Consider the following 15,434-nt stretch of genomic DNA (forward strand, 5'->3'; position numbering starts at 1 on the left):
TTTCTTTACCCAAAAAACTTTTGGTTCCTACAATATATATTTTCTACACAAAACAAGGTATTATTTGCCATAGTTTTTTGGAATTTGAATACCATAGAAAAAAATCGCCAATACAAATCAATTTTTTTCCCTACTTTTGAAAAAAAATTTCGCCATTAATATGAAATTTTCCCCCCAAAATAATGCTTGATTCGCCAGGGTTTTACACTTTTTCCTGGGGGGTTCTTTCTTAAAGTTATCCCCACATAGGTGAAAGATGATGTTCCTTTGGTAATAAAATCAAAGAATATGGTGCAAATATTAATTATGAACAAGTTCTTAAATTTGCCTTGGCTAAGCACACTCGATCCACCAAACACCATTTATCTCTAGAAAGAAAACCTTTTTTTTTCAAAGAAGATAAATCCTTCAATAGAAAACTAAAGGAATCCATAGAAATCAACAAACACACCTCTAACCTAAATCACAATGAAGGGTAGAGTTTAAGTATGTCTTGGCTACCTTTATTTTCTAGTATCAGAAATTGGCATAAACCCTTTCCTTGACCTTTTCTCTATTTTGGTTTCCCTCACTCCTTCACACCCCATCTCATCTCTCTCCCTTGTGTTACCTTTTTCTGGGGTAACCTTTACCCTTGGGCTCCCATCTTCCCTATTTCTCCTTGGTTATCTTTCTCTCCTCACAATCGAGTTGGTGTCCTTTGTCCCCCCCACCCTCTCTGTACTTTCCTCCACCTTGTCCTTCTTTGTCTCTCACTCATGTTTTCATTTATGTTTCCTGTGTTGTTCCTTTTTTTCATTGTTAATTTTTTCCCATTTAATTCCATTTGCCTTGAATTGGACTTCTCTTTCCTTGGCTTTTTGACTTTTCCTTTCTCTTGGTCTTCATTTTTTTTATTCTCTTTTCCCCTTGGCATTGTTTACTTTATTGTTGTAATATTTTTATTGTTTATTTTCTTTTTTCTTCTTTTCAATTTACTTTTGTTTTCCACAATTTATATATTTTTACTTATTTTTTTACCAATTTACGTTAGATATTAATTTTTATTTTTATTTCATTAATTGGTTCATTTATTTTATTAATTAGTTATCATTAATTAGAGGCACCTGTGATAGGAAATTTGGCCTGATAATGCAAGACTGAGAGGCAATTATCGACTTGGTCCTTTATCTATTAGATGTGGACAAACAAGAAGCTTTTGGAATCAAAATGTTGCTTAGAATCTACTGCTAGAAGATCATGACAAATTCATAGGATCAGGATGCAATTATCAACCTAGTCCTCTATTTTTCTCTCCTGCAAAAGATAGATCTGATTGTCATCGAATTGTCTACCATAATATTTATTATGGCTCTTTAATCTATAACTTTCACACATAAAGAAGGGAAATGGTGTTGTTGATAGGTATTTGCCTAGATAAAACCATGGGTTTAGAGTTAACCTTGGGTTGAATTAAAATTTAACTTGAAATGGAATTTGATTGAATCATAAAAGGTTTCCTTTTGATATAAAGGTTAAATATGAATTAAAGTGCTTTAATTGAAACTTTATATGTTGATGAATCTTTCTTTGAGGTATTCATGCATAGCTTGATAATGTTATGTAGAATGTCTTCATAATGTCTTGATCATGGATCCCATATTGAATGATTCAAATTTGAACTTGACCTTTCCTTCATTTTCTTTATGATGCTTGATTTCCTTCTCACTTTAATTTGCAATAGAGCAATTGAACTCCAACTTGAGAAGGATTATTGTGTTACAAAACAAGGGTGTTAGGCTTTCTTTTATACCTAATTATACCAATGTGCTTGGAATTTTGGAGCAGGTCGACTCAAAAAATGTTTTCTTGTCTCTAAAATGTGATTGCTATAGGGTCCAAATTGGGGCCCCTTTTAGGATGAACATAGTTCCTAGGACATCCTCATCTTGTCAATTAGGACTCCAATTTGAATAGTGTCCCATAAAGGTACAAAAGATATATATTTAGATGGGTGTGAGCAGAATCAAGGTACATAAGGATGAAAAAAAGAAGTGAGGCCTAAGTGAGGATGAAATTTATAGGGATACAATTAATGACGTTACATCTAGCCTCCACTTTAGCAGGATCATGGACCCACATTCATGCTCTCGGTAGAGTATAAAGTAGAATTAATAGGATCAACACGTGTAGCATTACCTAATCATCAACATCAACATCATCATATAATTTAATCATAATAGGATCTTTAACATCAATAGAAATTTTTAGCTTTTGACATGGAGGATGAAGTTGAACTTCCTCCCTAGGTGTAGGTGAAGGTTGGACAAATGGGACCAGGTCAACGTTTGGCATCTTTAGAGAGGAATTGGTTTGTAAGCAAGTTAATGAGACTTTGCACAACATCTTTGTTGGCATTCTCTCACACTATGATTTCTCTTATTTCATCTTGAAACTTTTAAAGGTTGAGGATCAATCAACATAGCCTTATTTTCTTCCCTCGTAGGGGGGAGGAATGGAAGAAACCTCACTAGGTTGAAAGATACAAGATGCTAGGTGATTTCCTTTATACATTATAGGGTGTACAATCGTAGTATATAGAGGAGAAATAGAATGAGGAGGAATATTGATAGGTGAAGTGCGTTAAAGTTTACTTAAGGCTAATATCATCTCATTTTTCTATTTTTGGTAGGATAGGAAAAGAATACCCATTCAAGGTTTGAAAGGCTTAGGTTGCTAATGCTAAAAGTAATCAAAGGTAAAATTTCCATGCCTTGCTATGAGTTGGTAAATACTATAATCAGTTATGATAATATACCCATTATGAGGGTACTTCAAACTCTTATGGATGGTAGAAGGGATAACTTTGATGGAAGAGAGCCAAGAATGTGTCAAATTTTCATGAAATTGATTGGATGTAGGGAAGATAAGAAAGGTAACATCTAAGAACTTAGTGACAACTTGAACTAGAAGAGTGATAGAACCTATAGTAGGTTTTTAATGGATAGTTAAACTTAGTGACTTCATAGCCAAGGTTTATAAAATCAAGTTTTTAACTACATATTTTGAACTAAACTAATTGAAAGGTGGTGATGGTGGATATGTACTTCTCAACTACATGTAAGTAAGAACTAGAAATATATTAATAAAATTTATTCATGTAAACATGTGTGATGAACAAGATCAAAACCAAATAACCTTTATTGATGTACCCATGCATGCCATGCATGAGATTATCAATCCAACACATATTAAAAAATATATTGCGTTCTATAACATGTGAAAGTAAACATTGACAATTCTATGATGTGTAATATATGATTAGTTGAAATATTTCAAAAGGGGGAACATATTTTGAATACACGTGTCATAAGGTAAATGAGGTTTGTATTACCCTTAAAAATATAGGCTATGGTTCTGTTCATTTTTCCATTATGATACAATATTCTATTTATTTGACATGTCTAATTCTACAGTGTCATACAAATCATGCTATTCAACAAGAACTTCCTATATTAAATGGTTGTAGGGTGTGGTTATATCCAATTTTTTTTATATTTTAGGGGACTGCTTATGCAACATAAACAAAATTTATGTTTAGATTGTTATTCTTAGATAAGGTTTGTTGCAGGTAGGGAAAAATACATATATTTTTGTGAATAGAAGATATGTCTATATTTCTTAAGGTCCGTAGAAAGCATCAATTATACATTATATGATTACACATGTATGAGTATGAAGTTTCTAGCTTAATTTTTCCACCATTTGAATGCTGTGTATGGGGTATCGAAGTTGTTTTTGCCCTTGCACATTGAAGTTACTTTACAAACATTGAGGATAATGAGTATATTGTGTTTTCCAAATGTAAAGGTTAGGTTCATTGTTTTAGAACACACACACATACTTTAAATTAATGGTTTTAATTAAATATCTTTATATTGTTGAATTAATGCATTAGCTAATTGTAAAAGATAAGTGATAGAATAAGGAGACAAAGAACAATAACATTGCAAAGATTACTCTCTAAAATTTTGAGTAAATATTTTTGCCACGAGTCTATGATCATGAGAGAAATCACTACACAAGGTTTAAAATGTTTTCACATGAGTCAAAGGGTCACCTTTTCTATTATATAAAGTTCCAATTGGGGAATTTGTACATTCTTATGAGAAATTGTATGAACCACATCATTAGATAGTGGCATAGCTACATCATATGTCGGGATATTGAACCTAGATTGAGTTAAAGAAGCCCATTATTGTTATAAGGATGAGACACATTGAGCTAGATTATTGATAGTAGCTTCAATGGATGAGTTGGAATTTGAAAATGTTGGATTGTGATAGAGGTGTAATATTGTGATAGGTGGGTGTAGGTTGAGAATAAGGAGTTGGAACATTATGGTACACTGGTAAAGAATATTGTTGGGAAACAAATGCAAGGCTAACAAAAGGAGGCATGTAAGAGTATTGATTAATATGATTTCTCCCATGAATTGTATGTGTAGGATTAGCATGTTTTTCAGAGGTATTCATGATAGTAGATGTATATTTAGACGCATTAAGCAAGGATGTAGGCATAAGAATCGAATGCTTAAATTGATATGTAGAATTAGAGTAACCAAGAGTTTCAACACAACTTTTAATTAGCATAAAGTTTGTAGGAACAATATAAGAAATTGCACACAACACTTCCATGCCATTTTTTTATCACTTTTAACAATTCTCTTAAACCCTTCAATCAAGGGGATTGCCTCACTATTCGAGTGTTCATAACCCACTCATTGTTGAAGCTTATCTAACTCATGGTCAATCTACCGCAATTCATCAATAGTAATCCTAGTTAATGAGTCATCCTCATTATGAGAAGCGTGATGAGAATTTCTCTCCATAATATTGGGTTTATCTTGTGTAAGGATCGAGGATTCATCCAAGTTCCCATGGAATAGGTTATTCAACAAATGATCACACCCCTTAGTATTTAAACATTGGGAGGTTATAAATTTATAATTGCTCACTAAGATCTTGGATGTAGGTGAAAGGGTAACAAAAAACATCCACAAAGAAGGAAGAATTGTATGGATAGACTTGAAATCACAATACTTTTTATAATTCAAGCTAGATAAATATTTAAACAGTGCAATTTGCATACAGAATGATTGATTAAAAGCAAATAGATGCTTCTAAATCTGAAAATAACATGAAATTATAATCATATCTAATCATATAAATAGAAATTATGAAACCCTCAAGTCAATTTTATCAAAATAAACTAAGGTTGTATGAATTAAACCTCTTAAATTAATATAAATTAAGTGCATAAATAATATGTTTTAAAAATAAGTGCAAATATGAATTGATTAAATGCACACACCACGAGGCTTGGTTTGCCCACTTTTGATCACACACTATGACATGTTTGCTACATTGTTGTAGTACCCATTTTGCAGTCAATTCAATTCACTTATTCAGATTACTTTAAAAACTAAACCTTTTTCTTTGTGATCTTTTTCACCAATTTTTAAATTCAAAATTTTCATTCATGACACATAGTAAGTGTAAGTCTTGCTAGGCTAGTATATTCATGCTCTCTTTTCTCTTCAGGTGTTGCTCCTTTTATCTTGATATTATTTTGATAAGATGTTGAGTTGTTGGGGGGTTGGTGTGTCTTGCCTCTTTAATATCTAGATGAAAGTTTTTCAATGATATTATATACTTTACCAAGAATATGAACATTATCTATGTCAGCCTGCTCTAAAATTTTAAACATTATTATACCTTACCAAGAGTATGAACATTATTGATGAAAGTTTTTCAAAGATATTATATACTTTACCAAGAGTTTTTCAATGATATTTTGGAGGTGGGAAAATATTATCTATGTCAGCCTTCTCTAAAATTTCAAACACATTTGGTGTTGTTAGGTATAAAAGAAAGCCTAACCCTCTCTTTTTGTAACACAAGGATCTCTCTCAAGTTGGAATTCAATTGCACTTTTGCAAATTCAAGTGATAAAGCAATCAAGCATCATCAAGATAGTGAAGGATAGGTAAAGTTCTAATTTTAAGCATTCATGATGGTATCCATGATCAATACATTATGAAGGCATTCTAGATGACATTATCAACCTATGCATGAGGAATTCAAAGCAATATTCATCAAGGTATCAAGTTCCAATTCAAGCATTTTAATTCATATTTAGCCTTTCCCTAAAAAGGCAAGCCTTTTTAATTCAACCAATTCCATTTCAAGTTCAATTTCTATTTAATTCAAGGGTTAATTCCAAACCAAAGGTGTGACCAAAGCAAACCCCTATCAACAACACAATTTCCATTCTTCCTATGTGTAGCATTCGACCTTCCTTTCTTTATAGGTGTAAATTCTCCTTGTTAGTGATTTATAAGTTGTAGAAGGATATATTATATAGCACAACAAGAGCTTGATGATTTTAAAACTACTAAAGATGTTTAAAATAATTTTTGATAAAGGTTTGTATGGTTATCATAATTAAATAACAATGATCAATAAGGCCTTCAAAGACCTTATGTAGTTTATAGTAATGCATAGATTCAATTCAAGCCATCAAAAATATGTTCACTTATAAAGGTATATGGATCTTAAGAGAATATTATAAAGTAGCATAAAAGGATCAATATGTCAATTGAATGAAGTAAGACAATTATTCATTATATATATATCTAGATATTTGAGCAATTTTAAGTTAGTCATATATAATTATGTGTGTATGCATATAATTATATATACATATATTTTCATACCATTGCAAAGCATGATGAACTAAAACTTTAAATTGCTAGCTCAATAAGGTTAGTGTTATTATCCATACTTTGTGGATAATATTTAAATTGTGGTTTCTTATAGTGTTCGCTGAAGTGGTTCAAGTTTTTAAATATGGTAGGTAGAGATTGATTTGGGAAACTTTGGAATGCATATATACATTGAGTAAGAAAATTCTTATATATAGTTCTATAGTTTTTCATCAAATATTTTTTATATTATTTTATAACATTGTAAAACATAATGAATTTAAACTACAAGCTTAATAGCTTCAATATCATTCCAATACACAACAAATTAAACAATTACATTTTCTACTTGAAGAAAACTATATCCATGTGCAACATGTTTTATTATGTTTTTAATATTGCTTTTATATCTTGTAGATTGAAGTCAGATGAAAGAAGTGTATGAATTCTTTCGAATACCTAAAAGGTTAGTATTTGTATTTTTGTATATACACTATGGATTAGACATTTTACCTTATGATTTCTTCACAATATAATGTTTGTTGCTTGATAAATGATCTAGAAAATGTTATATGGAATATATAATTTATTGATATAAGATTAAGTTTGTTATTAGATCGATTTTTATTTTGGAAAGACTATACATTAGATAAACTCAATGCAAACATAGAGATACATTTGCTTGTTATTATTACATGAATGCACCCATCTTCCGTTTAAGTGTAATATTATGGACCCCATTTGCATTGGATTGAACCATATGATGATTTGGAACTATAATCCTTAACAGAGGGATATAAAGTGGAGGATAATTTGGAATGTAAGAATAGAAGGATGAATAAAAATGACCTTAGATTTATGCAAGCTTAACGTCCTTTGAGAATATTTTTATCTTTAGTATTTTAAGCTTTTAAGAAGTACCCGTTACAGAATCCGTTAGGACAACAGCAGGCAGTATCCGTTGTCCATAAATTACGGTTAAAACAGGAAGTGAATGTGAACTTGCATGTTGCGCTAACCTTTGCTTTAACCTTTCTTGCTGTCTAAGAAAACTATGACAGACATTTTCTATAGCGTTCGGCGGGTATTCATTTTCCTGGGGTATTTCTTGTTGTGTAGGCTTAGAAATCTGTTGTTTATTCCTGCTTCGCTGAGCTTTCCACAGATTTTTCAATGGTATTCAGAAACAAAAACTCAAAAGGAACCAGATTCTTAAGGTATTATATTCCTTACCCTCTAGAGAATCTGTTTCCTTTGGGGTTTTCGTATCTGCAACCTCACCAGAATCTTGTTCGTTCGGAGTTTTTTTCTCAATCTCAACAGAATCTTGCTCCAAAAAGAAATACCCGAGGCTACACAAAAACAAATCAGACGGGAAGGAGTTTGCAGAGAATTTCAATGGAGTTCCAGTGGGAATTGAAGATCAAAGGTAAATCTCCTTTATAGTTTGGAATTTTTATAGAGTGATATTGGTGATTTGAATTTCTATTGAGTAATATTGGGGTGCCGATTCCATATTTCTACTAGGGATTCGAGGAGAGCAGCGACATTACGAAGATTATTTGCAGGGAATGAAATAAAGATGCAGAGTTAAGCCCAGGGCACTAGCAAGAAATCCCCAACAGAATGGATGGTGCTGAAAGGAGTCCAAAGAATTCACGGAGGAGGTTATCCATTCTGGTTGGGGGAGAGTCATTGTGATTGGGGGAGAGTTTTGTATGCCTCCACTTTTGCATGCAAGACTCTACGAGTTACTAATAGGTCCATTCGGTGCATTTCACGCAGTTTTTGCATTCCAAGTGACACATTCTTTCCCATCGATATCTCCCAATCTTTGCATGATTGGTGCATTATTCATTATCTTTATTATCTTGATCTTGATCTTGATCTTTATCTGTGCATATTGCCCAGGATATATGGTGGCATCCTTAATTGCAGCCCTCTATAAAGTTTCTATTGCAAGAAAGTTTCTAAAGCCTTATTAGCATACCCATATTGCAATCGTGCCATTTGATGACTCGCATCCATTTTAGTTCTAATTGAATTTGGATGAACTTACTAATCCTTTCCAACAAGTCTAGTTCATGCATGAAAATTCCTTGCTTGACCCTAGAAGTAGGAATCCACAGATGATGTTGGACTTCTTGCCGCCGGAAGATCTAAGCATTCAACCGATGGATCTTTCGATTACACGATAAATTGTATATTCTTTTATATTCAAAAGCAAGCCATTTGTCTTGAATTGTACTTGCGTTTGTTTGTAAAATCTTGGAAAGTTGAGTTCGTTGATTGCATGTTTCAAGCAAACCAATTTTGTAATTTGGTTTTGTGAGGAGCCTGCACAGGATAACTCGTTATATCAATGCCAACGAACTCACATTTTGTTATGACCGACTGAGTGTGTGCACTAAAAAAGTTATCACATAGAATGCACGTTAAATGAATGTTTCATGTATGATTCTTGCTACTGGAGCTGAGCTGCTGGTCATGAATTCTCATTACAGAGAAATTCAGATTCAGATTCTATCTCTTTTCCCCATTTTTATTTTGCTAATTTTCTATGTATGAGCCTTGCTACTGGTCATCTAATCTCATTACATAGGAATTCAGATTCAGTTTTTATCTCTTTTCTTCATTTTTTATTTTGTTAATTTTATATGTCAACGGTGTTTTAGAAAATTGTTTAAATTATGTTTTAGATCTTGTTCTATACACCATCATGCAATTATGGCCATTACCAATTTTAGTTATTTGCATTACTAATCAATTTGCTTTTTCTTTTACAATATGAAAAATGATTATAATCTAATGTTTGTCTATTTGATTATAATATGATTTTTATTTGTTTGGAGCCCATTGTTGTAATGGTTGAATTTTGTAACATTAAATTGTTTTTTTTTTTAAAACAGTATTAAAACATTGATAATTTTTAAATTTGAACTTCTTTTTTTCTTTATTGGGAATGTTGAATATAATCAAATATCAAATAAATAATATAAATATATATATATATATATATATATATATATATATATATATATATATATTTGTGGTAATAAAATTGGAATAGTTATAGATAGGCTTGCTCCCTCTCTCTTTACATGTCATATTTTATGCATTATTTTCAATGGATTTCATGGATTATTTTTTGATGTTTGCATTGAACCCTATTAGCCATCAATGATTAAAGATTGTTCTCTCATGCTCTAGTCAATCAAATTAGATCATGAGAGAACACATGTTCGTAGAGCATTGGTAGGAATTATGGTTAGGGTTGTGTATTTGCAACAAACCACAAGTTTATTTTTCTTTGTAACATGTTTTGTGTTATATTTGATAGCATAAAAATTGGCTCATTTGTGTCCTTGCAACATTCCATCAATTAAGTGTTGCATTTTGGCACCTCCTTTCAAGAGAATAAAAGAAATTGCAGTCCCCATTTAGAGGGAGGTTCCTTCTTAATTTTCAAAAGAAAGAAAAGAGATAAAACAAAGGTGTTCTTTCTAACATGTTTCGTGTTATCTTTGACAACATAAAATTGGTTCAATGTCTTTGAATTTATAAATTTTGCTTGGTTTTCATTTCTTCTAAATTTTAGTATGGCGTGTACTTCTTTAGCCTAGTAATAGGGTTTTTGTACTTGTTGCGTATCTTGCTATGCTCTTTAAGTGTTTCTTACTTCATATATGAATGACAATTCTTTAGATCTATTACATACTTTACTATGGATAGCTCCCTCCCTCTTCATATCCTTTTGTAGGATGCATGTGTTATTAAGAGCTAGGAGGAAACTTCATTTGGTCTCAGTGCACACCTTACCTGTTTTTAAATTTTCTCTCTTTTTTCTTGTGAATAATTGGAGGAGTAATTATTGGTTTCAATAGTGTTATGTTTAATCAACACTGGTGTTATTATTTATTAAGTTGTCATTAGTTTTATGTCCAAAGTCATCCTATATACTCTAGTTGGTTAATACTACCAAAATATTCAGTCAGTAAGCACTAAAGTAGTTGGTTACAAAAGAAAGGAGTCACAGAGTTAAGAATACACCGAGCTGTCTACTGAGTAACGTTCTATGTCTACCGAGCAGCAAAGAAGGTATACCGAGTAATCTAAACTTGGTAGAAACATTTTAGCAGATTCAATGAACCTGGACACATATGTAGAAACGTGTTACAAGATTCGAGAACAGGGAATAGTTATTGCATAGGAAATTGCACTTCAAGATTTTGTATGATTTTGAGGAAGTTTATCCAATGAAATACTTTATATTTTTATTCATTCGATGAATCTTGTTTGTAAGATCGAAGCATGAACAAATCACCGTCTCGGAGATCTATTTATACAGAATGATTTGAGAATCAAAACAAGAGACATGTGTGTGTGATAGATAAGTTAAAAAAGGAAAATCATAAAAGGACACATTGAGTTGTGACTACTATGACTGTTAGAGATATTCAGAGGTCACCAAGAAAGCCTTCATAGAACAGTTTAAGGGATAGAGTAAATAGAAGGGTTTACCGAGTTGATTTATCAATTACCCAGGTATGCTATGAGCAAGGTAATTTCATATTGAGCACATAGAATCTACTATAACATTTTAGATGTAAAGTTACAGATATTTATAAATATTTTATTGAATCATTTGAGTTGTAATAGAAACCTTTAATAGGGTACAAGACTCTAACAAAGTCTATAAATTGTAAAGCCTTTAACCAGGTACAACATTTTGTATGTGTTGTAAAATCCTTTAACAAGGTAGATCTAAAGATCTTGATACTCCTAACAGGGTAAGCTATTAGAAATAGCTAAACATGTAGCTCTAACCGAGCAACCTTTATTATTGCAGTAGTGAAGTTGTGGGTGCCATCCCCACCGCAGTTTTTCTCTCTAACCAAGAGTTTTTGCATAACCAAAATATTTGTGTTATGGAGTGAAATGTGTATGAATGTTACTTCTATAATTATGTGTTAGCTTTATATTATGAGATCAGTAGTTTACAGTTTATGTTTATCAGTAAGATTATTTTTGGAGAAAAGTTTTGAAGTACTGATTCACCCCTCCCCTCTCAATATATTAGCTTTCCTTGTTGGACCTAACAATTGGTATCAGAGCTTAAATCTTGGAAAAGGGTTTAACAGCCTAAAGAAAAAGATCTTATCAATGGAAGTCTACAAACAATCTCGAATAATTGTGAATCTTCAAGAAGAATTGGATCATGCCAATCAAGTGATTGCAGATATGCAGAGACAAATGCAAAGATCATTGAAAGTCAGAAGAAGGTTGTCTGATGATTTACAGAAATCTCAAGAGTTGGTGGAACAAATTGAGACATCATCTAAGAACAGTATATCAAAAGAGACTGAAGAAATGATTGAAGAATTGAAAGAAAAGAACAAAGCACTGACTGACCAGCTCAAAGCAATGAAAAGAGAACATGAGCATTGAAACACATGATTGACTGAAAATATTGATGCATTAAGAACAACTGAGGATAAAATAAGAGACATGCAAAGGGAAAAACAACAACTAGAAGCATTGGTGTCTGAAAAGAATGATGAAATCACAAGAATGACTCGAATTCAACATAATCTTTCTGATCAATTGGGTTATGCACATCATCAAGAAAATCTAAAAGAAAATGAGAATCAAGCATTGAAACTTGAATTATCAAGATTGACCAATGAACTTGAAGCAGAGAAGAAATCAAAAGAAACACTGAAGAAAATTTATGAAGCACCAAGGATGTTGGAGGAGCAACTAAATATAAGAAGACCCAACAAAGATGCAGGACTCGGTTACAAAGAAAAAAACTCTACCAAGAAAGGTATCAACACCAGCAAGAGAGGAGAATGATCAAAGCAAGCTGGAAACAAGGAGAACATCAAAGGAAAGAAGCCTATTTGCAACTGCTATGGAAAACAAGGACATATTGCCAACATGTGCCAAATCAGAAAAGGTAAGCAACTGAATGTCACTAGGTCTGATGGTTATTGTTACAATTGCAATAAGTATGATCACACATCTAAACAATGTAGGACAAAGTCTGCTAGCAATTTTCAGAAGGCAAAATTCAAGGGATTTTGCAAAAAATGCAGTAGATATGGTCATAGTATCAAGAAGTGTTGGTTTAAGCAGAAAAACTATATGAGGTCTTCACACCGAGCAAATATTAGAAGCTACCAAACTCATACAGATCTTAACCGACAATATACTGCAGTACCATGGGATTACAATACAAGAATATGGTGTGAATGTTGTGGAAGATATGGACATATAAATGCCAACTTCATGATAAGGTTTGAAATGAACAACCAAAGATCATGGAAAAATCTTGGAATGGCATGCTTTCATTGTCATAAAGTTGCACACTTGGCTAAAGATTGCAGAGATCAACCCAAAGGAGATAACGAAGAGATAAAAATCAAACTACAAAAAATATGGAAAAAGAAGGAAAATGTGTCAAAAAATGAAGAAATCACCTTACCTACCGAGTTAGGTGCATCTGCCTCGAATTAATCAGTAAAGGTATGAAGGGACTACATTCTCTCAAAGATTATATCTTAAGAGTTCCTATTTTATCATATATTTAATTTCAAAATCTGCATAAGCTAAGATGCATTAACAAGTTTGGAATTCTATCTAATCGTTTCAAGTACCAGAGAAGTCGGTAAGTATAGGAAGCCTGTCTAGTCGTTAAAAGAGTAAAAGTGAAGTTAATCAGTTTAGTGGAATCGAGTGTATTTAATGCTTTCTTACCTAATTGCACAAAGCTTGATAAGGTAAAATGTGTACTTAAAGTATTTCACGCAGTCATTTTACACTCACCAGTTATCAAAGAGTAGAGCTAAGTGATTCAAAGGAGATCAAACATCTCCTGAGCAAATTTTAAGGTATTTATACACCAAATCTCAACACCTTTTAAGCCAGTTAACTGACCAGTATCAGTTGTGAACAACTGCATTATATTTACTAAGTCGAAGAGTGTTTTTCTGTCAAGTTAAAACACTAAGCTCTTTCATTAGTAGAAATCCAAGTTTGAAATGGCTTCTAAGTTACGAAACCCAGTTGTAGTTGAGACTATTGAGAAGCCGTCACTAAAGTATTCCTTACCTCCTAAGATAGCATCTGAACCCGATGATAAAACTACTTTTTCTCTTTTTCTGGAAAGGGTTCTATTGGTTGAAGATGTTAGATTCTACACTAAGTGTCGTGTTGAAGAACTAGGTCATATCGAGATCCAGGACATGTATGATGAGTTATGCACCGATGGCATCCTAGATAGCAAGTATGAGCATATCAAAGTCGAGAGATTGACCGATGGTATGAGCATATCAAAGTCAAGGGATTGACCGAAGCCCTAATGTACCGTCGAGTTTTCAAAACCAAATGGGTTAAATTTGTTTTGAGTAGAGTTCATGATGACTTTATGTGGTTAGAGGAGCAACCATTCAAAATCACCAAGGAGATCATCCACATAATAATTGGTTACCCTATATTCGACCATGCCTGCGCACAGAAAATGATTCCACAGAAGGAATTAATAACTTTAACGGAGTTGAGTCTGATTGTAGAGGTCTTAAATTCAACAATGTTACAGATGCAGAGCTAAAGTTTGCAATTAGAGTCATCGGTTATTGTTTCTTTCAATCAGCAAGAGAAAACAGTGTACCATGTGCATCTGTAGATTTAGCTTACAAAATTGTGAAGAAAGGTACGAAGATTGATCTATGTGAAGTGTTGTTGAAAAAATTATTTGAAAATCTCAACACTATAAGGAAACCCAAGAAGAATAACTCAGCAAACACACTAAAATTTGGGTCACTCTTAGTGTGCATGTTTTTCTATTTTCAAAAATTCTTCCCATCAGTCGGTAACATAGTCTGGAAGTTATACCGACCAATCACCCATAAAATAAATGATTATATCAATAAGATAGGTGATAATTTCAATGAGATAATGGATGATTACTTTAGCAAATTTCAGGAAAAGATGCATAACAGGTACAGGATCCCACCTCAGTTAGTGGAGAAATATAAGGGTGATATATGTTTTGAAGTGGACACTGACTACTGCTATGTCAATGCAGTAGAACCTAGAACTCAATCTCTACCGTCCATGGGTTATGAAATTGATTTTGATATTTCTCAACAGCAGATAGATGCCTTTTTGGCACTTCCAAGGCACTCTACCGAGCTTAGATATGGTACCTATGAAGAGGTAAAAGAGAAGGTAAAGATGAGCATAGTAGTATCGAAGGCTACAAGAAAAGCCACTAAAATGATAAAAGTCTTAACAGAGAAATTTGGAGAAGGTTCTACCTCCACACCTACTAAGTCAACAAGTAGGAAAGATGATCAACCTTCAATATAAGAAGAATTTGAAGCTCAGGAAGAAACTATCACTTTGAGCACCAAGTTGCCAAAGGGCAAAATATTGAAAATGAAGAAACAAGATACACCTAAGGTATCACCGACTCCGCAAGTCAAAAGACCTAACACTAGATCATCTGCAGTGTCACCCAGTAAGAGGCAAAAACCTGTTGAATTGCCTAAGGTTACTAAGACTTATAGAAAGTCAACCAGGAGACTCATTTTGAATAAGGATTCAAGTGACACAGAATCTAAAGACACTAATTAATTTTAGATTGTCAAAAGCACAAAGGAAGATGTACACAGTGTTGACAACT

The sequence above is a fragment of the Cryptomeria japonica genome, chromosome 11 (assembly GCF_030272615.1).
Source record: "Cryptomeria japonica chromosome 11, Sugi_1.0, whole genome shotgun sequence".
Taxonomy (NCBI): Eukaryota; Viridiplantae; Streptophyta; class Pinopsida; order Cupressales; family Cupressaceae; genus Cryptomeria; species Cryptomeria japonica.